Source organism: Neofelis nebulosa, chromosome 1 (genome assembly GCF_028018385.1).
Source record: "Neofelis nebulosa isolate mNeoNeb1 chromosome 1, mNeoNeb1.pri, whole genome shotgun sequence".
Classification (NCBI taxonomy): domain Eukaryota; kingdom Metazoa; phylum Chordata; class Mammalia; order Carnivora; family Felidae; genus Neofelis; species Neofelis nebulosa.
In genome coordinates this window covers 10,970,254-10,997,137 of record NC_080782.1, presented here as the reverse complement: position 1 = coordinate 10,997,137, position 26,884 = coordinate 10,970,254, and the positions used below count along the sequence as shown (strand labels likewise).

The 26,884-nt window shown below is 40.4% G+C and overlaps 1 long non-coding RNA gene across 1 annotated transcript; it reads left to right on the top strand.

Moving 5' to 3' along the window:
- The first annotated feature begins 249 nt into the window (after positions 1-249).
- Positions 250-25,417, top strand: LOC131503968 (uncharacterized). The gene is made up of 4 exons (XR_009257718.1): positions 250-1,586; positions 17,403-17,437; positions 24,871-24,954; positions 25,219-25,417. It is a non-coding gene; the product is annotated as an uncharacterized LOC131503968 (long non-coding RNA).
- Positions 25,418-26,884: the final 1,467 nt, after the last annotated feature.

Sequence of the window (26,884 nt, the reverse complement as noted above, 5' to 3'; positions counted from 1 at the left end):
CTCAGTGTTGAAAGTGGCTTGATAGATTAGAGAAAAAAGGTGAAAAAAAGAAAAAAAAGGAAATCGTCTGAAAATTTGAAAGAATGATCACATGGTAGACTAAAATGAAATGATGGAAGTAAAATAGAATTGAAAAAATGTACACAAAAATAAAAGATATAGTAGAAAAAAAAAGAAAAATATTTTTAATAAAAATTGAAAATAAAAATGCATTTTTTTCTCTTTCTATATTCAAGAAAAAGAAAAGAAACAAAAAAGAGAAAAGAAAAAATAAGGAAGAAAATTGAACAGTTGGACCAGCCAACAGACTGAAACACAGCTGAAACCACTCTGCCCTCCCCTAGAAGTCAAACCCATGAAGCGCTCCACAGTCCACAGACCAAGCAGGCGGTGAGACCTGTGCTCCTGAAGAGCAAGGCTGGCCCAGCTCAGCGGGGCCCAGTGCAACGGCTCCACTCTCCACCAGATGGTACTGCCAGCCCACTGGGGTGGATTGCTGCAGTGCCCATGCGCAGAGCCATGAAACCACGTCACCCAGCCACCCAGTTTCCAGCATAAGAACCCTGTTCTCCCGATCAGCATTCGCACACCTGTCCTTTGTCCTCGGCCTCCACCCAATCCCCACTTCTACACTGTCAGTGACCAAGCCCCAGACAGCACCCCTCTCCCGAGCCCTACCCCAGATGCGGCTGCCTTCCCCTGCCCCCCACCTCTGAGGGTCTGTGGCTCTTACTGATCTGCCCCACTCCGGAGGGTCCCACCAAGCAATGGCCGGATGTCGGTGGTACCCAGGAACTCCGGGGACTGCACTGCTGCTGGTGCCCAGAGACCACTGCCAGGCGCCAGCCCACCCCAGAAAAAGTTTGCGAGGCAGTGTAGCAGCACGCCCTAGGGACCATGGAAAAATCACAACACATACCTGGCACCGGGCTTCACCCCCAATGACCCTGCTCCAGCACCAGCAAAGGAGGCCACCCTCTGGGGTCTGCTGGGCCCAGGTGGCCTCACAGCCTCCACCAAATGTCCCTTTAGCAGTGGAACTGCCTCTCCCCCTGTGGCCCAAGAACCTCCCAGATCCCACTTTATTCCCTGGGACCCACCTCTCCCACCAGAGCACCGCCAGGCATGGAGCTGCAGAGCCCCAGACTCCACGGTCCTGCCTCCACTCCGCCCACAGTCCCAACGGATTTCAAACCCTCTCCCTTCTCCCTCCCACCTCCAGGTCTGTCCCTGCAGCTGTCTCCAATCCTCCACCCTCTGTCCAGCCTCCTGGGGAGGGGGTGCCCTTCCCACACTCTTTCCCGCCCCTGCCATGCAAAAGTGGCCCCGACATCTGCAGCTTCCCTCCCCCAAGTTCACCTCTCCACGACCCTCACCGCTGAAGTCCATGGCCCAGGCCATGCAGACTGCCGTGTCAATCCCCAGATCAGTTTCTAGGCGCAGCAGGATGGTCCAGTGTTGGTCTGGTGTCACTCCACAGACACAAGATACACAAAAAACCTCCATGCTGTTCTGCCATCCCAGCTTTCCACTCTCCCCCCTCCCCCCACAACTTCTAAACTTAATGTCATTTCATTCTGAACATGGTAAGTTTTTCTTCTCTTTTTATTTCATTTGTGCAAAGAAATATTACTTAAGATACAAAGTAATAAGGGAGGAAAGACCAATGTCTGTTCCAATCTAAACAGTCTAGATTCAAGATTTCCAATTTATTTCTCATTCACACTGACATATGACCTTGACTTAATTGTCAGAACCAGTAGTGAACAGAGTGAAGTGGTCTGAAAGAAGTAGGGCTCTGGAGACCCACCAGCAGGGACCAGGTCGCTAATTTGGGGTTGAGAGATTGCCATTAACAGGCAATTGTGCCATTTCTGTGCTCTGGGCAATCAAAAGCTCTCAGAGGACAAAGGGAAAAAGAGAGATAAGGGACAGGATAGAAATATGGGTTGTGCAGAGAGGAAGGGGACTTAAGATCCTTCATCTTCCCTCCCTTCCTCTCCCCCTCCTTTCCTTCTTTCCCAGAAGTAGTATACCTTTTCCTGTAAGAGAAAGCGGGGGACATCTTTGGATGTTCAATGATAGGAAGGGAGAAATTAGTCTCTGATCTGGGACTCATTTTATTGTTTGTATATCTGTTTATACCTAAAAATATTGAACTGATTTCTTAAGGTCTCTGTATTTCTGAATATACTTTATTAGCAGAAATTGTGATATAAAATAATAATTCTATGTTTTTTTTCAAACTTCAGTTTTGTAGAGACATAGGTTTGAGAAGAGAAGACCATAGTTTTTCAATAATGAATACAAATGTCAGTAGTTCTTATTTCTTTCATTTACTCATCAAGTAACTTATTAAACAAACCTTTATTGTGTGCTTTTTATGTTTCAGCCACTGCCTTAGCCTACGGAGATTCAGCAATGATACTATGTCTGTAACATTTAAATTGTCTCATTGTTCCATAAAGGGGAAGGTTGATGTAATGGGGTGTATTTGCTAGGCATTCTTTGTATCAAGAAATAGTTTTAGTCATTCCTGCTCAGTGAACTCCGAAGGGTCAAACTATATCTATTGTCAGGGTACATGTTGCAATGAAGGAAGCTGGAATGCTTCAGAAACATCAGTACAGAAACCTTGTGCCTTAGCCCAATTGATAAAGGGTCAGAATCTGAGGCAGCACTAGGGATAAGCAGCTAGACTCATCTGATCTCCAGACTAATGTTCTGCCATTTATGTGCTCTATTGGTCTTCATGTCTTTGTTTATGTTCTTCTTCCTACTGTTTGTCATCAGCATCGTCTCTGTTTTATCCTTCCAATACCATTGGGCTTTCTTTTTTTAACAATTTATTGTCAAGTTAGCTAACATACAATGTGTACAGTGTAGTTTTGGCTTTGGGAGTAGATTCCTGTGATTCATCACTTACATACAACACCCAATACTCATCCCAACAAATGCCCTCCTCAATGCCCATCATCCATTTTCCCCACCCCCTCAATTCCCCATCCCCATCAACCCTTAGTTTGTTTTCTGTATTTAAGAATATCTTATGGTTTGTCTCCCTCTCTGTCTGTAACTTATTTTCTTTCCCTTCCCTGATGGTCTTCTGTTAAGTTTCTCAAATTCCACATATGAGTGAAATCTGTCTACTTCTGAGTGACTCATTTCACTTAGCATAATACCCTCCAGTTCCATCCACGTTGTTGCAAATGGCAAGATTTCATTCTTTTACATTGCTGAGGAGTATTTCATTGTACATATATACCACACCTTCTTTATCCATTCATCCTATGGATATTTAGGCTCTTTCCATAATTTGGCTATTGTTGAGAGTGCTACTATAAACATTGGCATGCATGTGCTCCTATGAATTAGCACTCCTGTATCTTTTGGATAAATTCCTAGTAGTGCTATTGCTGGGTCGTAGGGTAATTCCGTGTTTAATTTTTTCAGGAACCTCCATACTGCTTTCCAGAGTGGCTGTACCAGTTGGCATTTCCACCAGCAGTGCAAGAGGGTTTCAGTTTCTCCACATCCTCACCAACATCTGTTGTTTCCTGGGTTGTTAATTTTAGCCACTCTGACTGGTTTGAGGTAGTATCTTAATGTGGTTTTGATTTTTATTTTCCCTGATGATGAGCCATGTTGAGCATCTTTTCATGTGTCTGTTGGCCATCTGGATGTCTTCTTTGGACAAGTGTCTATTCATGTCTTCTGCCCATTTTACACTAGGTTATTTGTTTTTTGGGTGTTGAGTTTGGTAACTTCTTTATAGATTTTTGATACTAACCCTTTATCTGATATGTCATTTGCAAATATCTTTTCCATTCAATTGGTTGCCTTTTAATTTTGTTGATCGTTTCCTTTTCAATGCAGAAGCTTTTTATCTTGATGAGGTCCCAATAGTTCATTTTTGCTTTTAATTCCCTTGCCTTTGGAGATGTGCCAAGCAAGAAATTGCTGTGGCTGAGGTCAAAGAGGTTGTTGCCCGTCTTCTCCTCTAGGGTTTTGATGGTTTCCTGTCTCACATTTAGGTCTTTCATCCATCTTGAGTTTATTTTTGTCTATGGTGTAAGAAAAGTGGTCCAGTTTCATTCTTCTGAATGTTGCTGTCCAGTTCTCCCAGCACCATTTGCTAAAGAGACTGTCTTTTTTCCACTGGATACTCTTCCCTGCTTTGTCAAAATTAGTTGGCCATACATTTGTGGGTCCATTTCTGGGTTCTCTATTTTATTCCATTGGTATATGTGTTTGTTTTTGTGCCAATACCATACTGTCTTGGTGAGGACAGCTTTGTAGTAGAGGCTAAAGTCTGGGGCTGTGATGCCTCTATCTTTGGTTTCCTTTTTCAACATTACTTTGGCTATTTGGGGTATCTTATGGTTCCATACAAATTTTAGGATTGTTTGCTCTAGCTCTGTGAAGAATACTGGTGCTATTTTGATTGAGATTGCATTGAATGTGCAGATTGCTTTGGGTAGTATTGACTTTTTAACAATATTTGTTCTTCCAATATGTGAATGTGGAATATTTTTCCATTTCTTTGGGTCTTCTTCAATTTCTTTCATAAGCTCTCTATAGTTTTCAGCATGCAGATCTTTTACATCTTTGGTTAGGTTTATTCCTAGGTATTTTATGGTTCTTGGTGCAATTGTAAGTGGGACTGATTCCTTGATATCTCCTTCTGTTGCTTCATTATTGATGTTTAGAAATGCAACCCATTTCTGTACATTGATTTTACATCCTGTGATTTGCTGAATTCATGAATCAATTCTAGCAGGTTTTGGGTAATCTTTCACATTTTCCATGTAGCGTCTCATGTTATCTGCAAAAAGTGAAAGTTTGACTTTGCCAATTTGAATGCCTTTTATTTCATTTTGTTGTCTGAATGCTGAGGCTAGGACTTCCAACAGTATGTTAAAAAACAGTGGTAACAGTGGACATCCCTGCCGTGTTCCTGATCTCAGAGGGAAAGCTCTGTTTTTCCCCTTTGAGGATGATATTAGCTGTGGGTCATTCTTCTATGGCTTTTATGATGTTAAGGTATGTTTCTTCTATCCTGAATTTCTTGAGAGTTTTTATTAAGAAACGGTGCTGTATTTTGTCAAATGCTTTTTCTGAATCTGTTGACAGGATCACGTGGTTCTTATCGTTTCTTCTATTAATGTGATGTATCACATTGACTTATTTGTGAATACTGAACCTGCTCTATAGCCCAGGAATGAATCCCACTTGATCATGGTGAATAATTCTTTTAATATACTGTTGAATTCAAGTTTCTAGTATCTTGTTGAGAATTTTGCATCTATGTTCATCACGGATATTGGCCTGTACTTCTCCTTTTCAGCGGGGTCTTTGTCTCATTTGGGAATCAAGGTAATGCTGGCTTCATAGAATGAGTTTGGAAGCTTTCCTTCTATTTCTACTTTTTGGAACAACTTGAAAAGAATAGGTATTAACTCCACTTTAAATGTGATAGAATTCCTCTGTGAAGCCTTCTGGCCCCGGACTCTTATTTGTTGGGAGATTTTTGATAACTGATTCCATTTCTTCACTGGTTATAGGTCTGTTCAAATTTTCTATTTCTCCTCATTAGAGTTTTGGTAGTGTGTAGGTGTCTAGGAATTTTTCTATTTCTTCCAGATTGTCCAGTTAGCTGGCATATAGTCTTTTTATAGTGTTTTCTAATACTTGTTTGTATTTCTATGGTATTGGTTGTGATCTCTCCTCTTTCATTTTTGATTTTATCTATTTAGATCCCCTCTCTTTTCTTTTTGAGAAGTCTGACTAGGAGTTTATCTGTTTTGTTTATTCTTTCAACAAACCAGCACTTAGATTCATTGATCTGTTCTACTGTTTTGTTTTTGTTTGTTTGTTTGTTTTGATTCTATATTGTTTATTTCTGCTATAATCTTTATTAATCCTCTTCTTCTGCTGGCTTTGGGCTTTCTTTGCTGCTGTGTTTCTAGTTCCTTTAGGTGGGAGGTTAGATTCTGTATTTGGGATTTTTCTTGCTTCTTGAGATAGGCCTGGATTGCAATGCATTTTCCTCTCAGAACTGCCTTTGCTGTGTCCCAAAGGGTTTGGACTGTCATGTTTCCATTTTCATTTACTTCCATATATTTTGTAATTTCTTATTTAATTTCCTGGTTGATCCATTCATTATTTAGTAGGATATTCTCTAACTTCCATGCATTTGGAGGCTTTCCAAATTTTTTCTTGTGGTTGATTTCAAGTTTCATAACATTGTGATCTGAAAATATGCATGGTATAATCTCAATCCTTTTATATCAGTTGAGGGCTGTTTTGTTACCCAATACGTGATCTATTTTGGAGAATGCTCCATGTGCACTCAAGAAAAATATATATTCTGCTGCTTTTGGATGAAAAGTTCTGAATATATCTGTGAAGTCTATCTGGTCCAATGTATCATTCAAAGCCATTGTTTCCTTATTTATTCTATGTCTAGATGATCTGTCCATTGTTGTAAGTGGATTATAAAAGTCACCTATAATTACAGAATATTATCAGTAAGTTTGCTTATGTTTGTGATTAATTGATTTATATATTTGGGCACTGCACCTTGGGGGCATAAACATTTATAATTTATCATTGTTAGCTCTTCTTAATGGAAAGACCCTTTAATTATGATATAATGCCCTTCTTCATCTCTTGTTATAATCTTTGGTTTAAAACCTAGTTTGTCTGATATAAGTATGGCTACTCCAGCTTTCTTTTAACATCCAGTAGCCTGATAGATGGTTCTCCAGCTCCTCATTTTCAATCTGAAGGTGTCCTCAGGTCTAAAATGAGTCTCTTATAGGCAGCATATAGATGAATATTGGTTTTTTTTATCCATTCTGATACTGTATGTCTTTTGATTGGGGCATTTAGTCCGTTTATATTCAGAGTGATTATTGAAAGATATGAATTTAGTGTCATTGTGTTATCTGTAAGTTTCACACTTGTGCTGATATTTCTGGTCCTTTGTAGTCTTTGCTGCTTTCCATTCACATAGTCCCCCTTTGGATCTCTTGCAGGGCAGTTTTAGTGGTCGTGAACTCCTTTAGTTTTTATTTGTCTGGAAAAGCCTTTATCTCTCCTTCTATTCTGAATGACAGTCTTGCTGGATAAAGCATTCTTGGCTGCATATTTTTCCTCTTCAGCACATTGAATATTTCCTGCCACTCCCTTCTGGCCGGCCAAGTTTCAGTGGACAGGTCTGCTACTACCCTCATGTGTCTTCCCTTCCAGGTTAAGGTCCGTTTGTCCCCAGCTGCGTTCAGAATTCCCTATTTTTGTATTTTGCCAGTTTTACCATGTTATGTTGTGGTGTTGACCTGTGTTTGTTGATTTTGAAGGCAGTTCTCTGTGTCTCCTGGATTTGGATGTCTGCTTCCTTCCCCAGATTTGGAAAGTTGACCAGCTATAATTTGTTCAAATAAACCTTCTGCCCCTTTCTCTTTCTTTTCATCTTCTGGAATTGCTATGATACAGATATTATTTCATTTCATTGAATCACTTAGGTCTCTGAATCACTTGTGGTCTAGTAGCTTCCTATACCTTCTTTTCTCAGTTTCATCATTTTCTGTAATTTTATCTTCTATTTCACCTATCCTCCCCTCTGTTTCTTCCATCCTTGCTGCCACTGCATCTAGTTTATTTTGCATCTAACTTACAGCATTTCTTAATTTGTGTTAGGTCCTTGGTCTCTGTGGCAATAGATTCTCTGCTGTCTCCTATGCTTTTTTCAAGCCTAGCTGTTAGTCTTATGACTATTACTGTAAATTCATGTTCAAATATATGGTTTACATATGTTTTGAACAATTCTCTGGCTGTCATTTCTTCCTGGAATTTCTTTTGAGGAGAATTCTTCTGTTTGGTCATTTTTGCTAGTTTTCGGTCTTTTATGTGTTTTAATAGTTTGTCATGTGCCCCGCATTTGCAAGTACTACTGTATTAAAAAGGGATCATACCCTGTCCAGGGCCTGGCACTTCAGGAAGTGTTTTTGGAGTGTGTTGCATGCCCTCTGTTGTTGTGTCTTTGGTTGCTTGATCTCACTGCTTGTAGTGGTGGATTGGACCTTCCACTAGGGGTGCTTTGATTTGTTCATTAAAGTAGCCTTGGCAAAAAGGAAACAGGTTGGGGCAGGGAGAAGTCTTTTCCCATACAAAGAGAGAAAGGACAGGGGCAGAAAAAAAAAAAAAAAAAAAAGACCAGGCAGAGAATCAAAGAAACTATAAGTCCTGGCACCTGGGTGGCTCAGTTGGTTAAGCTTCTGACTTCGGCTCAGGTCATGATCTCCTGGTTCATGAGTTCGAGCCCCACGATGGGCTCTGTGCTGACAGCTTAGACCCTGGAGCCTGCTTTGGATTCTGTGATTCCCTCTCTCTCTCCCCCCTTCCTCCACTCATTCTCCGACTCTCTGTCTCAAAAAATAAAACGTTAAACAGAAAGAAACTACAGGATTAATCCACAGAGAGTGAGAGGAAAATAAAGAAGAAGGAGATACAGAAAAAGTGTAAAAAGAATAGAGTAAAAATGACTGATTAAACAAACAACCAGAAAAGAGAAGGAAGAAAAGAAAGAAGGAAAAAAAAAGAAAGAAAGAAGTAAGGAAAGAAAGAAAGAAAAGAAGAAGAAGAAGAAGAAGAAGAAGAAGAAGAAGAAGAAGAAGAAGAAATATATATGATAAGAATTGATCAAAAATGAAATCAGAAATTATGAGGCTGATTCCAAAGGGGAAAGAAAAAAAAGATGGGAGTAGAAAGAGAAGAGAAAAGAGAAGAGAAGTAAAGAAAAGAAAGGAGAAAAAAATAATGATAGTTAAAAAAACACAAAACAAAACAGATCAACATGTAAAACTCACAGAGCCTGGGATCGGTGGCTGTGCTGGTCTGGAGGAGAGGCTGTCTGGTTGCTCAGTGTCCTTCCAGTTCCAGTAGATACACAGTTACCAGCACGGAGGGGTGGGGTTTGGTGTAGGCGGGCCCCCCCTCCACTGGGGCTGCTGTCCTGTACCCTGAAGCCCCACCATGCTGGTGTTGGGGAGAAAAATGGCGACTCCCCTACCTCTCCTCCCGGACTGGGTGTCCCAAACCACGCTGCGTAGGCAGCCCTCGAGAGCAGCGCGGCTTGTCCTGCCTCACAGTCTCCCATGCCTCCTGGGTGCTTGGCTGGATTTCAAACCCTGATGTTTTAAAGGATCCTGCACCTTGCGGACCTGTTTCTGGGTAGTGCCATTCCTCCCAGTCAACAAAGGGCCTCTAGCTGGTGCCTGCAGGGTCCTTTGTCTTTAGGGCGGGGGGGGGGGGGGGGGGGGGCGATTTACCCTCTTCCCACAGTACTTAAGGGAGGGGACTGTTCTCTCTCAGTGTGCCTCTGAGATCACTACCCACCACGCCGGCTCGCACACTGTGGTCTCCAGTCCGGGAGAAAGTCGTGCAAACCCTGACAACTCTGACCTTTAGGGCCTAAGGCTGCTTGCAAAGTAGAAACCGGTTCTCTCTGTATTTCTTGTTCTCCAGTCTGCGGTCCGTGGTTTTTCTCTTGTCCACATGCAATCCCATACTTCCACAGCCTCTCTTTCTCTTCCTTTTGTTTCTCCACTGAAGGGTTTCCCCCCACTATGTGCCTATGCTGCCCATTTTCTCTCTCCCAATTTGCATACATGCACCTCTGCCCTGCCAAGCTGTCTTTTTCCACCTGTGGAGGTTTTCCCATCACTCTGTAGCCTGGATTCCTGGTATTCCAAGTGTTCTGACCTCAGTACTGCTGGGTTTGAGGAACTAGGGAAATTCCAGTCCCCCTACTTCTCCGCCATCTGACTCTCTTCTGTACCTTAGGGCTTTGTTGCCTCCTTATTACTCTGGCTTTCCCACCTACTTCCAACTTTAGCTCTCTACTTGATTTATTTATTTCCCGGTTTATTTCCAAGAGAGACTATCTGGCTGGCCCAACTGTCCAGCATTACTCTGCTTATAAACTGTCTTGGGCTATAATGGAAAGATCATTGAGATTTGTAGCTTTTTCCTGACTGTCAATATATTTGATGCAGGATCATTAAACCCAATGGTCAAGAAAGAATTCTTGAGATGTTTATGGTACAAATAGGTGTTTTTATTGAAGCATGGAGACAGGACCCGTGGGCAGGAAAGAGCTGCACTGGGATAGTAAGAAGTGACTGGTTATATACTTTTAAGTTGGGGGGTGAGGGAGAGAGATAACCTAAGTCTCTAAATGCATGTTAAATTTTTTTTATGTTTTTTTACTTTTGAGAAAGAGAGAGAGAGAGACAGAGTGTGAGCAGGCGAGGGGCAGAGAGAGAGGGAGACACAGAACTCGAAGTGGGCTCCAGGCTCTGTGCTGACAGCACAGAGTTTGTGAGGCTCAAACTCACAAGCCAGGAGATTGTGACCTGAGCTGAAGTCAGAGGCTCAATTGACTGAGCCACCCAGGTGCCCGTAAAAAGGTTTCTCTGTGTTTAAGAAGAGTAACACGATCTTGGAGTTCTGGCCATTGTCAAGATAAGGTTGTTTTAGTTTCTAGCAAAGCATTCACATTAAGGCAGCCATGAGTTCCTTGAGGAATGTCATGCCCTGCTTGTCTCAGGTATTTATCAATGGGCTGCAAGTTGCAAGGAAATTTACTTTGGCCTACATTTCTCTTGCCTTTGTTGTCCTCATTATGTTGAAACACCTACTTTTCTGTGTACGTTTGTATGCGTTTGACTAAAATGTCTGTGAGTTTGGCTTGTGGCATCATCTGAGTGATGTCGGGAAGGCATCTAAATATCTTTTCAGGGAACAACCTGACTCTGAAATTATAATCATTATAGATGGTGTGCTGAGCCTAGTTTTAAGTTCCCTTCTTATACAGAGCACCAAGGAAGGACAAGGTCCAACCTTGAAGATGCCAGCATCTGCCTGGAATGTTCTTTGCCAGCCTCATTGCATGGCTTGTTCATTGTTAACACTCAGATTTCAGAGCAGCCCTACCTGATCGCCCTGTTTAACTGGGTCCTCATCTTATTGTCCATTTCAGGTGGACAGCTTTCTTCCTAGAACTTGCCACAGTTTGTAGTTACTTTTTTATTTATCAGTCATGTGTTTATGTCTATACCACTAGAATATGATAAAGTGAGGGTGGGGCTCTTGACAGTCTTGTGAATGGGTCTATTCCAGCTGAATGCCTGGCACAAAATAGCATGTAATCAATATTGGGTGGGTGAATGAATTGGAGAATCAATGACAAGGAAGATTGGGTCTGATTCCCAGAGATTTGGGAGTACCTGGAGGTAGACAAAGACAGTTGAGTGAGAGGTGAAGGAGTGACTAGTCTCTTTGTGCCCAGTGTCCCAAGAGTGCCCCACCATTTTTCACATTTCTTCTATGCTATTCAAAAGTACTTGTCATGGCATAGGCCCCCCAAATTGTCGGTTGCTATTAAGTCATGAAGTCAGATTTCCTGGGAATGATTACAAAAGCCTATACAGTCACTGTTCGTAGTCAAATGCCCTCCTGAGGACATGGTGAAATCCTTGCCTCATCTTTTACATTGTAGAAGAGTATAAGAATATAAGAGTATGCTTTTGTATAAGATACTTCTAATATACATGGAAAGAATATCCTTTTGACAAGCTGCTCAGTCACGCAATATGACTAATGATCATTTTAAGTAAAATTTTTGTAGAGAATGTAAATCTCATATAATTCAATTTATTGTGGACAAAATGCCTAGCATATGCTGGGACCCATGAAGGAAATGTTCAAAAAGAACTTATTACTGTCACTTCCTCTTGAAATACCTTAATTAAACAAGTATTATTTAGGAGAATCTGGAATTGAACATCAAAATGAGTATATATGTGATATACCAAAAACATCAACGTAGGTTAGAGCTGTTAATAGCAGTCATTTAAAGAATAAAGCTTAACTATTGTTTCAGTGGAAGGAGAGAATGAAAGAAGATGTGGGAATCCTGTTGAGGTTTGTAATGGTCAAACGGACCTACTGTGGGTTGAGATCAGGGTCTCCTCTGAAACAAGTTATTCCTGACACTGGCCATCTATTCTTAGTAAGGCTTATGGGACTCAGTCTCTCTTGTTTGTCCAGGGGCGTCAGATTAACTAAATTCACAGCATTCTCTGTTAATTTCCTTTTTTTTTTTTTCTACTTAGATCCTAATAAAGTCTTTAATGCTTTAGCCTTGTTTTAGCTAGAAGCGAGAAAAAGGTGGCGTCATTTCCACTTTGGATGATAGTACATTGAGAGAATTGCTACTTCTATGCTCTGTATGATGACTTAGTTCTGATCTGGGAGAGATTCCCTTGGGGAATGTGACTCTTGGCTTTCATTCAGGTACTCCGATTGGCTGCCCTTTCCCATCTGGAGTGCTGTGTTTTGTTCATAGTATAGAAGTCAGTGATGCCTATAGACTCTGCTTATAACCAATTTGGTTCCTTTGCTTTCCCTTCTGGATATTTGTTTCAGCCAGCATTGTTTTGTCTTCTTTCTTATGATATCTGGTATCTCATATCATATTTCCCATCTGGTTACCACCTTCTGTCTGTTTGGCTCCTGGGCTGCAACCCATGTCTCTCTTGGCTGGACCTACCAAGACCTGGTGTCTTGTCCCAGGAAAGTTGGCGAGCTGACCTATCTGCCTATCTGTAGCCTTGGATTTGAAGACCATGTAGATGGTGGAGAAGCATGGAAGAAGAAGGTTAATCTTTGTGGGAAGGTTGAATCTATAGGGTACCTCAGTATTTTACTTGTTGGTGAGTTGCATTTTTGTATTCTTACTTTGTTACTTATTTTATTACAATTCAGTGATAGTCTAGAACACATTTGCTACATTAATTTCATCCACAACACATCTGCTAACTAATTTCACTTTGCTTAAGAAACTTGTGGGAACAGTGCTTTAGGGAATGTGTATAACTGAGTGTATATGTCTGTACGTGCAACACATATGCACACACATATATTTTGCCCATACTTAGAATAAAATCCCGTGTTTTTATTTTGTGATAATTAGAAAAATAACCTATATGGCTTTCAAAGAGTTTAATGTTCTTGCATTCCTTAACCACAAAATATTTTCTGAGGTTTTTATCTATAGACTTTTTGAAAATGATATGGTTCTCTTGAGAATTCCCTGGCCCACTTGTTTATCAGTTTGCCACGAAGTAGATGGCTTTCGTTATAATCGTAAACAAATTTGAAACTCTGTATGAACAATGATAAGCTGTACGAAAGCACCACTGCTCATTTTTCCTTCTCTTCGAGATGGAATTAAATCAATACATTTTACACTATTGATTTAGGTGGGATGGTATTTTTAAATCTCCATGTATATATGATACCTATGACCTTATATTTATATTTGCCACCAGGTTATTGAACAACCAAAGTGATACTTTAATATTTATGCTTGAAAGAGTTATAAGTATCACACTAATTCATAGAGTAAAAGAACTTAACTCTTGTTACTAAGTCAATAAAAGAATACATACTACGAGAACTTCTTTAAGGAACTTTAAATACTTAATCAACCCATCGTAAATCAAATCAAACCATTTTTTTAAATGTAGGTTTAGTTTATCTACATGTAATAATACTTCTATCAAGTACTTGATCAATTGCAAACTGGTCATTGTTTTAACTGACTGATTAGCAGTTTCTTACTTTTGCTTTAAGGATGAGTTTAAGTCAACCAAGGATGATCAGATAATATTTGATTTACTGACCATAAGACTTAGCTCCATATGAAATTTCAGTTTCTTTTCATGTATACCTCTTTTTCATAAATCTTTGGGTGACTTCCTCTTTGGCAATCCTTTTCTTCTTTTGTAAATCATTTGAATGTTGGTTTGTAAAACTAGATATAGTTCTATCTATGACATGACAGATCAAAGTTGTAAAGAAACACATCTGTCAAAATGCTGATTTAATATTTTAAAGACCAATATGGGTGTTTGCTGAATTCTCTTCACAATTCTAAATTTAGCCCAAACCAATTTTATCTGGGCAAAGTCTAACTCTAAATTCACTTTGTTATTTCTGATTTTCTTTATTGGCGTGTTTAGATTCATTGGCTAAAGCAGAACTCATGCATTTTTGCCCAAGAATGGAAGCTTCTTCTTGCCTTTGCCAAAGCCAATAGGTAAAGGTGTGTGTGTGTGTGTGTGTGTGTGTGTGTGTGTATGCGGCACGTTGCCACATTTCAAAGGCAATCAGACATGTTTGAAAATGCCTTTTGTTTCTTTTTTTCTTTTATTTAAAATTTTTTAAAAATGTTTATTTATTTTTGAGTGTGAGAGAGAGAGAGAGAGAGAGAGAGAGAAAGAGCATGAGTGGTGGAGGGGCAGAGAGAGAGGAAGACACAGAATCAGAAGCAGGCTCCAGGCTTCGAGCTGTCAGCACAGAGCCCAATGTGGGGCTAGAACTCACGAACCATGAGATCATGACCTGAGCCGAAGTCAGACGCTTAAGCGACTGAGCCACCCAGGCGCCCTGAAAATGTCTTTTTAAAGTAGGTGGGAGCAGAAAAAAATGCTATGAATTTCATTAACAGTTTTTATTAATGCCATGAAATGATATAGTTGCTTATCAATACTGAAGACATTAAATTTCTATGAAAAACTTTTTATATAGGAGAACCAAGAGACGTCTTTTATGCTGATAGACATAAACTAGCCTTGGCATGAATTTGGCTTGGAATCAACCCCTGCTCCCTGAAGCGCCTTCTGATTTAGTCCTATGTGGTCTGTGAGAATCGACCCAGCATGAGAGAATTGACTCACCATCATTTTATTTGATCATGTTGATGATAGACATGGACTTGATCATTGTATGAACCTTGTTTAAACATTTTTCATTAAAATTTTTGAAGTAATTGTTATGACCAGCCTGGCTCTCTGCCTCAGAATAAGCTCTTTGCTCAGAGGTGGGATTTCAAGTCTTTTACTGGTAGTTATTAGTCTCATGCCAGCCTTGGTAAAAGTCTTATCCCTGCATAGAGTTTTCGGAGACTTTTTTCAGTAGCTTAGGTGGTCTCATCCTTATACTGTGTCCCCCTTCAGATAAATAAGTGCCTCTTTTGTTTCTGTGATGACATCCTCTCATTGTAATTCGCCATTCTGGTTATGAAGTCTTACGCACCCACTCAAGAAGCTGTCCTGCAAAAAGATCCCATGACCGAAGCTCTATGCCTGCTTATCAGCATAGAGCTTGTAATGCAACCAGTGCCTAGACTGCTCACTACAGTGCTCTGGTATTCAGACATCACCTGTTACTCTTTTCTGGAACATTCCTGATATCAGCGGCCTGCCTGAGGGTCATTTTTATTCCTAGCGTTCGCTGTCCGTGTAAGGCTAGGTTATACTGCAGCGAATTAATTTAGTATCTCAGTTGGTAATACAGATTTTTTTCTTGCTTATGCTGTAACCAGTGTAGGTTGTTGGTGGTAGTCAGAGACCCAGACTCACAGAAGTGCCATCATGTTGTGACCCTGGCATCTCAGAATGTAGATCACTGCAGCAGGGGACACATGCGTGAAAAATTCACATCCACTTTTATACACCTCAAATCAGAAGGAGCACACTTCACTCCTACACATAGTGTATTGTCTGGAATAGTCACAAAGCCCCTGCTAATGCAAGAGAACTGGGACATGGGGAGAAGCACATGGATGCTGGTGACCAGTACATGTCTCTCTCCCTGTGCCCCCAAGACCATGCCTCACGTGGGTGGGTGATCTCATCCCATCATTAGACTATCCACAGTAGTTGTTTCTACTGGAAAGGGTTGATTTTGCTTTAGGGCCCAGACCATCCTGGAAGGGCCTGTACTGTGTTCTGTTTAGTATATTTGCATTAGTTTCTATAAATACTGATCGCCTCACAAGTCATTTACATGTATGGATTTTTATGCCTTGTTTCCGTACTCACTATATAGATCCTGGTAACCCTAAAAAACAAAATAATTGCTTATACTTGCTAAAAGTATGGAAACGCCAGTGTTAATGCCTCAATCTTCAAAGTTCTTATTGGTAAGAGGTATCACTTGCTCTTGCAGCTTAGCTAAGCAAGTTTTCATTATTACAAACATCCAGGCTCACAGTTCTTTATGCCAGGCAGACTTACAGGTTAAATAGTTTCTGATGGAGGGTGCCAAGTTTTGAGGTTTGTCAGTCTTGGCAGTGATGGATTCAAGACCAGGGAGACTCATTAAAATGGAGCCTCAGTCCTCAATCAGGTGTCAGTTTTCCAGCATGCGTGGCAAAACCTAAAATGTCTTCTGGGCTTGGCTGGATTTCTGATGGATTGGGTGGCCCCAAAGTGGAGCCAAGGTACATGGTTTGTACATGGTACATGGCACTGGAAACCATCGATCATTCCAAATGGATGCTGTATGTAGTAATCAACAACATTTGGGGTAGAATTATTCCCAGGAAAGCTGTGGCCAATCTGTGATCAGTTAGGGACATAATATGATAACAATAGTGGTGGCCATGAGGTTGAATGTCTTTATTGTTCTAAGCCACAGACATTTTGAAATAAATGCCCAATTCATTGCACTTCAGATTGGCTAACAGGCACATGCAGGAGTGAAGGAGCAATATTTATTAGATCTAATTCTTAAATACAGTTCATTCAACAAACAGAAAGTAATCATCTAAATTTTCCCAAAGACTGTTCAAGTATTATTGTTACAGCAGCTGTTCTGGGAACATCTGTGCATCATCCATCTGTCGGTTATCTAAATCTAATTTTGCTTTGTGTTGTATTAGTTTATCATTGCTTTAGAATCTGAAGTTATACCTATAATATTTGGCTTAAAGAACTCTGTCTCTTCCCTTAGAGTTGTTACTAAAAGAAGGACGATATTTTCACACCCTTTGGTATACAATTTATTTTCTCCTATTCTGTTAATCTCCATTGTTTATTTCTTGTTACTGATGCCAACAGGAATGATTACTAGGATGTATATAGAGATTTATCCCACAAATTTCAAAATTGGTGACTTTCGGAAAATATAAAGCATAATACTTCCAATGTTTATTGGAGGTGTTATTTCTAAATGAAAAAACAAACAAACAAGCAAACAAACAAAAAACCAAAGAGATGAAATAGTAGCAATAGGAGAACAAATGAAAGAATTACTATTGAGCTTTAGGAGGACTTTATGTTTTTGTTAAATTGAGGGTGAGTACTAAATTTATTTGTTTTTGTAGTCTCTTATAGAAGGACATATTCAATTAACCAAAATCTAAATTCTAACATTTGTCCTGCAACCCCCCCCTCACTATTTTCTAATATACAAGTCAGTAAACTTAAAAAAATGTACAATTTATTAAATGGAAATTTATAAATTCACTGTCTCCTTTCGTATCACAGTGATTCAACATGAGAAAAAGAAAAAATAAGCTCAGGTAAGATATATTTACTCAAAAATTTATTTTACACAAAAAACAGCTGTAAACAAATTAAGAGCAAAGGAATTAATTTTGAATGTACATTGGTATATATGGAATATCCTTGTTTTCATGGTCCAGGATATCTTTTAGGTCCCTGAAATTTAGAGCTTAAATAGAATTTAATATAATTTTAATGCCTAAATATCCTGTGTAGGTGTTTCCCTTAGATGTGAGGGACATTACTATTGTTATTGAATTAGTTGTCTCATAAAACAAAATACCAGTTAAGATATATCGTGCAGTTGTTTATTTCACATAAGTTTAGTGAGTGCTTCATGAATCTCTCAGTGTACTATTCAGGGGCCTTTTATTCTTGTCCTTGAGTGAGAACACACAAAGATTGGGAAGAGGATATTATTTCTCTGTTTCAAAGAAGTGTGTGAGATGTGTAATACCATTGGTGAGAGAATGACCTTTTAATGAAATGGCTGTGGTCTGTTGTTATTGAGTTTAATGTTTACCATTTCATGGCAAAAGATTGGTGCACGTTTTTTCCCTCTTTAGAAGTGCATTAGTTACTATGGCAACAATTTTACTGGCAGAAACAGAGTTTTCAAAGACTCACACATATAATGTGAAATTAATTTAAGCATTGGATTGGAATTTATACTCTTTGTAGTTAGAAATAAAGACAATCACCTAGAAGTGCTTCTTTATATGGAGCTGGGGCAATGGCCAGATCATTGCATATTTATAAATCCATGCATCCAAAACAAGGGCCTAATTGTGACCTACACAAGGGAATTTGGGTTTAAGTTGTGAAAATTTCGTCTTTATCTCTTACATCACATTAAAATTTGGGGTGTCCATTCTAATTTCTCTTTTTAACCTGACCGACTTTAATATTTTATTCTGATCTAAACTATGACCAATATTAATCCTTTTAATATTTTTTCTTTGAGAACCTGCATGGAATTATAATTTTCTGTTATTGGCAAACTTTCCTTAGCTAGACGAATTGTATCCAGTGTATTCTTCATGGCTGGATGAGACATTCTGCATTGCCAGTAATGGCTGGCCATTCGTTAGAGCACTGCACAGTCTTGACTCTCAGATTAAGCTCATGACATACATCATGAAGTGGGTATGGAAAAGAACAAGGAAGACTTTAAGTGGAATTCTTTCATGGATTCAGTTTGTAGCTGAAATAAACCAGAAGCGTTCCAGACGTCAGGAGGTTTCAGTAAGCTATTACAATTTCCTGGAAGGTTCAGTAAAAACTTTTCTTTCTCCTCCCTTCTAAGTGGCAGTTGGAGGGTATAATGATTGATAACAGCTAAGTTGGAGGATGTAGCTTAGTGTAAAAGTCAGATGAACCAGAACCCCAGGACTGGCTACAATTACCTGCCCAGTTATGGAAAATGCCCAATACCAGTTGTGCCCATGTGTCCATGGAATAGCAGTTGAGAAGGTGTTTTTCCAAAGGGGAGCTTGCACCTTAGAGGGAGACGTAAAAGCCAAGCTAAACTCTCTCAGGTGTTTCTTCCTAATTCAGCGATCAGGAAATTCACACCACCTCTGTGGGGCGATCACAGTGGAGAGATCACCTGAAGGGCAATATCCAGAGTTGGGCAGAAGTGGTCTCCTTAACTGTGGCTACCCGCACAGAAAGGGCAGCTTTCTTGGTCTTTGAGATTGCTCATAATTCTGAGCTTTCTTTGCATCTCTCTGTTCCACCAACGTAAGGGACTTCGACAGTTTCCTTCAGGACTCAACTTTTTGATTCTTATCTGTCACCTTTCCATCTCCATCTGCCATCCCTGTGGATTTCACCATTCCCTTACCTTACTACTTCTTATTGTGTTTTTGCATGACCAGTGGTCAGCCTTAAAGACTGCTGTCTCTTCATGCTGGATGCTCTCCCCACCCTGACCTACATCAACAACTGCTTTGCCAAGGGCCTGCCCAGGGTACTATCTTGTTTCTCTGATCTTCTTGGATTGGCAAGTGCTTCTGGAGGAAGTCACAACCCAATGCCAATTAGTTGACCTGGAAGAAAAATGACATTAATAATGGAGTGAGTGGTGAGGAAGAGTTTGGTTTCAGTTAAACCCTCCATGTGGAATAGCAATTCTTTCTCAATGTCTAATTGATTCTCTTAAAAATTCCATCCCACATATGGGGCTCCCGGGTGGCTCAGTCGGTTAAGCAGCCAACTTTGGCTCAGGTCATGATCTCAGTCTGTGGTTTCAAGCCCTGCATTGGGTTCTGTACTGACAGCTCAGAGCCTGGAGTCTGCTTCGGATTCTGTGTCTCCCCCTCTCTCTCTCTCTGCCCCTCCCCGACTCATGCTTTCTCTCTCTCTCTCTCTCTCTCTCTCTCTCTCTCAAAAATGAATAAACATTAAAAAAATTCAAAAAAATTCCATCCCACATAGTGATTGCTTCAAAACTTTTTGCTCTTTGCAAGAAACCACCCCCTACCCTGTCTTCTTAAAATGACCTCACTTTTTCTACTTTATTGCGAGTTTAAAACCCTCTAATTTGGTGTCTCCCAACGTTCCCCTCCTGCACCTGAGGCTTTCTGTCATATTCTCTTTCCTTTCCTTTAGGAGAGGTGTAAGAGAAGTCTTATGTGTCATTTTCCTGTGCCTGTCCTGTCTCCTGCATGTCTCTGGGGACTCTGATTCCCTGGTGACTCCCTTAGCTTATGTTTCTTTGAATCACTTTCTGTTCACTGGCTCTTCCTCCTCTTCCTACAAACATGTCCAAATGCATCGATTTTAAGTCCCCAAGGTGTGCCTGAGTGGTTCAGTGGGTTGAGTTCCGACTCTTGATTTCAGCTCAGGTCAGGATCGTGGAATCGAGCCCCATGTTGGGCTCCATGCTGAGTGTGGAGCCTGCTTGGGATTTTCCCTCCCTCCCCTGCTCATGCGCGCTCTCTCTCTCTCTCTCTCAAAAATGAAAATAAAAATAAAAAAAATTCAAAATGTTCCCTAGAGAGGTCTCCTCTTGTTCACAAATCCCCCCAAATTATTCTATGCTCATTGCCTCCACTTCTTAACTGGTTTCAGTTTCCAACTCCTGAGATGTGGGCTTAGTTTCAGCAACTTCAGGAAACATCTCTGCTGATGGACGTCTTCCTGAGGCCATATTTAGTACTTTCTTTCTTATCCTGTCTTCATCTTTTGACGCTCATCAAAGACCTGTCTTTTCCCGTGTTTCCACTTTCCTGAATGTTCTTACCATCTGTATGGGGGAGATTTTCCTCTTTTTCTCTGTCATTTTCTACTGTTCCATACTTTTAATGTCAATCTTACGACTACTGTGGGTTCAGTGCTTGCCTGTCTGCAGATGATACTGGGCTTCCGTTCTGAATTCTGAAGCCCATTCTGCAATTCCCTGCTGCTCATTTCTGGCTGGTATGGGAATGATGCCTAAAGGGCCCCATGCTTGATCATCCCATTTCCCTTCAAAAGCACTCCTTCTGAATTCTGGCTTCTGTCATTGATCAGACTTTCCTTCCAGCTCTCAATCCCCTTTTTCTGTTTCCATTCTTTTGGTTCCTGCTGCTCTATCTCTGCCAGGCATCTTGAGACAATCTTCCCATTTTCATTCCCACAACAACTGCCCCAGTTCATATGCCACTTGTCTATAGTGTAGATTACTCAATCACTGCTTATTAAGTTTCTCTCCTTCAGTGCCTTCACGCTCAATCTCGCCTACACACACCAGATGAACCCCCCTAAGCAAGACTCTGTTCATGCTGTAACTTGATGTTCAAATGGAAGTTTCAGCAGCAAGAGTTTTTAGGCCATGAACAGATTTTCAAGGGAAATAACAGAGAATCAGCTTCATAGCTCTGAAATCCTCCACTCATAAGGGAGATTTTGATGAGTTCAGAGATGGAGGTTGGGGCTGATTCTGAAGATGGGAGCTGTGCCATGAGCCCCACTTTCCTGCAGTAGGTAGGGATGGGGATGTCTTCAAGATTAAAGAATGAAGCTTCTGTGGGGCCCCTAAGAGGCCTCAGTTCTGTTGTCGTTGGAGAACACAGCAGGATGGTTACTCCCATGCAAGGAAGCTAAAGCAGCCTGTCACTGCAGAGTAGAGGGCTGAGTGTGGCTGCCACTGCCCCTCTGAGCCGGAGTGTTAGCCTGGCATGGTTCAAAAGGGGGTCTGACTGAGGGAGCAGGTGTTAGGTTCCTGGTGGGGGTCAAGTAAAATGGTGTGAGGTGATTGCCAGGGATAGATCTGACTTGAGAGAGGGAGGCTGACAAAAGGTGAAGTCTAGCTCCTGACATAGATTTTGTAGGTAGAAGGGCCCATGGGAGACTGGAGAAAGTGCTCTGAGAGGAAATCAACTTTAAGTAGCTGTTAGGTCCAGCAATGACTGGGCTACCTCACAACAGTGCTTAGACAAGAATGGATTCTTCCAGTCACCAAGCCTTTCTTCACACCCCAACCCCCTCAACCCTGGCAGGAATAGAGACATCAGCTATTGGTGGGGGCTGCGGTCCATGGGATAGAGAGAAACGTCAGGTGCATGCTGGCCTTGGGCACCAGGCAGTCCACTGGCAGCTGGGGAGAAGGGCAAGGCATTACTTCTGGATGAAGGCGGAAGGGTTGATCGATATTACACTGGAGATTTTGCATCACTAAGTTAAGATTGTGTCTGGACAAAGTAGGTCTTTTTGTTACCCAGGAGCTGGCCAAAAATGTATGAGACTTGGCAGAGTTTTCTTTCTGTAGCAGAAGGACAGCCCTGCTGAGCAGGTATAAGGACACAGTACGAGCCCCCACACCCCGACGGCCAAGAAAGGGAAAAAAGTTGCTTTTATGATGAAACACCGCGAGCCTTCCTCGTGTAGTGAACTGGCTAAGATCGCCTGTTTTCTCAGGGTCTGCTGCAATAGGACAGAGCTTGCACGGTGGTTTCAGAGCACTCTCTTTCTTCAGCTTTATCTTTTGTTTAGCTTGAGCTTTTTCAGCAAACATTTGAATGCCACTTTTGCTACTCACTATGAACTTTTGGATAGGTTACATAATCTGCTGAGGCTTTCTTTTCTTTTTTTCTTTTTTCTTTATTTATTTTATTTATTTTTATTTTTTCCAATATATGAAATTTATTGTCAAATTGGTTTCCATACAACACCCAGTGCTCATCCCAAAAGGTGCCCTCCTCAATACCCATCACCCACGCTCCCCTCCCTCCCACCCCCCATCAACCCTCAGTTTGTTCTCAGTTTTTAAGAGTCTCTTATGCTTTGGCTCTCTCCCACTCTAACCTCTTTTTTTTTTTTTTTCCTTCCCCTCCCCCATGGGTTTCTGTTAAGTTTCTCAGGATCCACATAAGAGGGAAAACATATGGTATCTGTCTTTCTTTGTGTGGCTTATTTCACTTAGCATCACACTCTCCAGTTCCATCCATGTTGCTACAAAGGGCCATATTTCATTCTTTCTCATTGCCACATAGTACTCCATTGTGTATACAAACCACAATTTCTTTATCCATTCATCAGTTGATGGACATTTAGGCTCTTTCCATAATTTGGCTATTGTTGAGAGTGCTGCTATGGGGTACAAGTGCTCCTATGCATCAGTACTCCTGTATCCCTTGGGTAAATTCCTAGCAGTGCTATTGCTGGGTCATAGGTTAACATAGTGTTGGAAGTTCTAGCATCAGCAATCAGACAACAAAAGGAAATCAAAGGCATCAAAATTGGCAAAGATAAAGTCAAGCTTTCACTTTTTGCAGATGACATGATATTATACATGGAAAATCCGATAGACTCCACCAAAAGTCTGCTAGAACTGATACATGAATTCAGCAAAGTTGCAGGATCAAAATCAATGTACAGAAATCAGTTGCATTCTTATACACTAACAATGAAGCAACAGAAAGGCAAATAAAGAAACTGATCCCATTCACAATTGCACCAAGAAGCATAAAATACCTAGGAATAAATCTAACCAAAGATGTAAAAGATCTGTATGCTGAAAACTATAGAAAGCTTATGAAGGAAATTGAAGAAGATATAAAGAAATGGAAAAACATTCCGTGCTCATGGATTGGAAGAATAAATATTGTCAAAATGTCAATACTACCCAAAGCTATCTACACGTTCAATGAGGCTTTATTTTCTTATCAGGAAAGTTGTCAGTAACATGTACTCTGTAGGTTTATTGTGAAGATTGAATGAGAAGTGTACTTAAAACACTCAACACAATTACGGTAGTTAACTACTGTGCTATAACACATTCGGTCAAAATTTAGCAGTTTGAAACAGTGCATACTTTTTTTTTTTTAATCTCACGGTTTCTATGAGTCATAAATCCAGCCACAACTCAGCTGGGAGCTCAGATCCTCTGATGAGTCTGCATCAAAGGGTCAACCAGAGCTGTGGTCTTCCCACAGCTCCCAATGTGTCAGCTAACTTCTCCCAGAGTGACCAAGGGAGACAGGGAGTGAGATGAAAGGCACAGTATTCTTGTAAGCTAAACGTGGAAGAGAAATCTCATCACGTTTGTTGTGTTTTACTCAATGGAAGTGAGTAATTATGTCCTGCCAATAAACAAGAGGAAGGGCTTGCACGGGGCATAAAAACCAGGAGGTGGGGATCATCGTGGGTTATGCTGGAGGCCGCTTGTCACACACAGGGTCTCGAATAGGTGCTCTTTCCTCCTTTACATACCGCATGTCAATACCAGCTTCCTATGCAACTTTCTCTTGTTCTTCCATTTGAATGAGGACTTCCTCTGAGTTCGTGCAGCACATTGTTGCCCTACGTATGTTTTTCTCATCACTTAATTTTTTATTTTTTTATTCTTTAATTAGATAATGGCATTCTGCTATGGACAAAGATACCGCGATGGAGGAGGTATTTTTCCTTCTCCAAGGAGGACTGCCACGTGTTGCTCAGTTAACTCCAAGGGAACGGGCCGCTTTGTGCACAGTACACATTTAGCTGGACGACAGAGGTGGCCCCTTCTCAAGGAACTCAGTGGGTAGTAAACAATGGTAGATTTGGAAACTTAATAGCCATAATAGCCTAGTGCAAGAAAGAGAGAATTAATTGTATATGGTGAAGCTGAGAAGGACTTCATGACAGAAGGACGTATGAGCTGGGCTTGTAAAATGAGAAGAAATCAGTCAGAGAAGGAAGCAAAAAAACATTCTAGACCTCAGAGTGACCAGTCTCTGCCCTCTCCATTTTCTCTCCCACTCTCCCTGTTTATGATACTGGCTGGCAAACTGCAGTCCACTGGCCAAATCTGACTTGATGTACTTGATACCTGTGTATAAATAAAGTTTTATTGGAACATACCACGCTCATTCATTTATTTATTTTCTGTAGCTGCTTTCATGCTTCAAGAGAGTTGAGTAAACGTGACAGATTATTTAAGGCTCGCCGAAGTCTGAAATATTTGTTCTCTGTCCCTTTACAGGAATTAACTGATTTCTCTCTGATACACCCACAGTATAAAGGAGCTGCTCAGATGTTTGCTAAATGAAGTGGCTGAATAATCAGGGTAGGGGCTATAATTGCTCTGTACGTGGCTACATAAAGAATCAATCTGCATTCAGTCCGTGGCTTAGATGATTCTTTATCAGTGATTCTTGACAAATGTTTTAACTGACACATAGCTGTCCATAGTAATGAGAAAGTCTTTTGAAGCAAAAAATCAAACAGCAAGTGTGCTATTCTCTAGATCTGAGAGAAAATGATGTAGTTTTTCTAGTTTAGAATATGTTATTTAAATGTTTTAATGAACTTTCTTTCTTTCAAAATATAGACCAACCAAATCAAGGAAGACACATGACAGATGTAATAATAGACCTCTTGCAAATAAAAGGTAAGTCCAATGATATTAAGAAAATACCCAGGAGAATTTTACAGAATGTTCTCTCCACTGCGGCTGAGGAAGAGCTCTTATATAACTTACAATGATACAAGAACCTCAAGGCATCAACCACAAACTCAGCCTCCAGTGACTTAAACAGTGTTTGCCACCCTACATGTATTATCATTCATAAACGTGAAGTATTAGCACAGACACATCAACTCTAATGAAATACAAGAAATTGTAGATATTAACATCAACTAGATAATAGAAATCTGTTGGAACATTTCTTTGTAAGTCTATCTTTTGGATATCTAGTAAATAAGCTGTATTATCATAAATATTTGCATTGTATCAAAACTAACTGGTGATTAAAATTTCAGCATTTTGTCCAGTCCCTTAAAATGAAACGCAGGTGTAGAAAATGAACTGAAATGTTCTAAGGAAACCAAACTTCTGATCTTATATAGGCTTGAATCATACTTCTGCACATTCCATTTTAATTTGTCATGTTTGAAGACCAGAAATTATTAACCTGCTAATGCTCCAAGTGGTTGAGAATGCAAATAGTGTCACAAATACTCCATAAATTCTTTTTTAATGATGTTTCTGACTTATCTTTGCCCACAAAAGCGTGTTCACTTTCTTGAGTTCTGTGGGACATCACTGCAATGGGTACCTCTCAGACTGGTTCTTAGAAACCCCACCTTTGGGGCACCTGGCTGGCTCAGTGGGTGGAGCACGCAGTTCTTGAACTTGGGGTTGTGAGTTCAAGTCCCAAATTAGGTGTAGAGATAACTTAAATAAACTTAAAGAAAAATAAAAGAAAAGAAACCCACCTTTATCTCAACCATGGGTATCACAGATGAAAATAGATTCCACTGTAGAGATGAGCGGGAGAGGGTGGTGGTAAATAAAATGCCTGAATTTGAACCAGTTGAGAAAGATTAGGATAAAATGGGGAATAAAAAAATATTTTTTATCAATTTTAATGCTAATATTTTAAAAAATAAACTTTATGTTTTATTTTTTTTAATTTTTATTTTTTTTAAATATTTTTTTTAAGGTTTATTTATTTTTGACAGACAGAGCATGAGTGGGAGAGGGTCAGAGAGAGAGGGAGACACAGAATCGGAAGCAGGCTCCAGGCTCTGAGCTGTCAACACAGAGCCCGATGGGGGGCTTGAACTCACAGACTGTGAGATCATGACCTGAGCCGAAGTCGGACGCTCAATCGACTGAGCCACCCGGGTGCCCCAAACTTTATGTTTCAAACAGTTTTAATTTTACAGAAAAATTCAAAGAGAGTATGGAGAATTCCCATATACCCACTTACTAACAGATCAGAAAGGTACATTTGTTACAATTAATGAACTAATATGATACATCATTCTCAACTGAAAGTTATTACTTTATTTATATTTCCTTAGTTTTTACTCTAATGCCCACTTTCCATTCTAGGATCCCCTCTAAAATATATTACATTTAGTTGCTATGTTTTCTTAGGCTTCTCTTGCTTATGACAGTTTTTCAGGCTTTATCTAGTTTTGATGGCCTTGATAAGGTTGAGAAGTAGTGGCCAGGCATCTCGTAAGATGTTCCATTATTGAGATTTGTC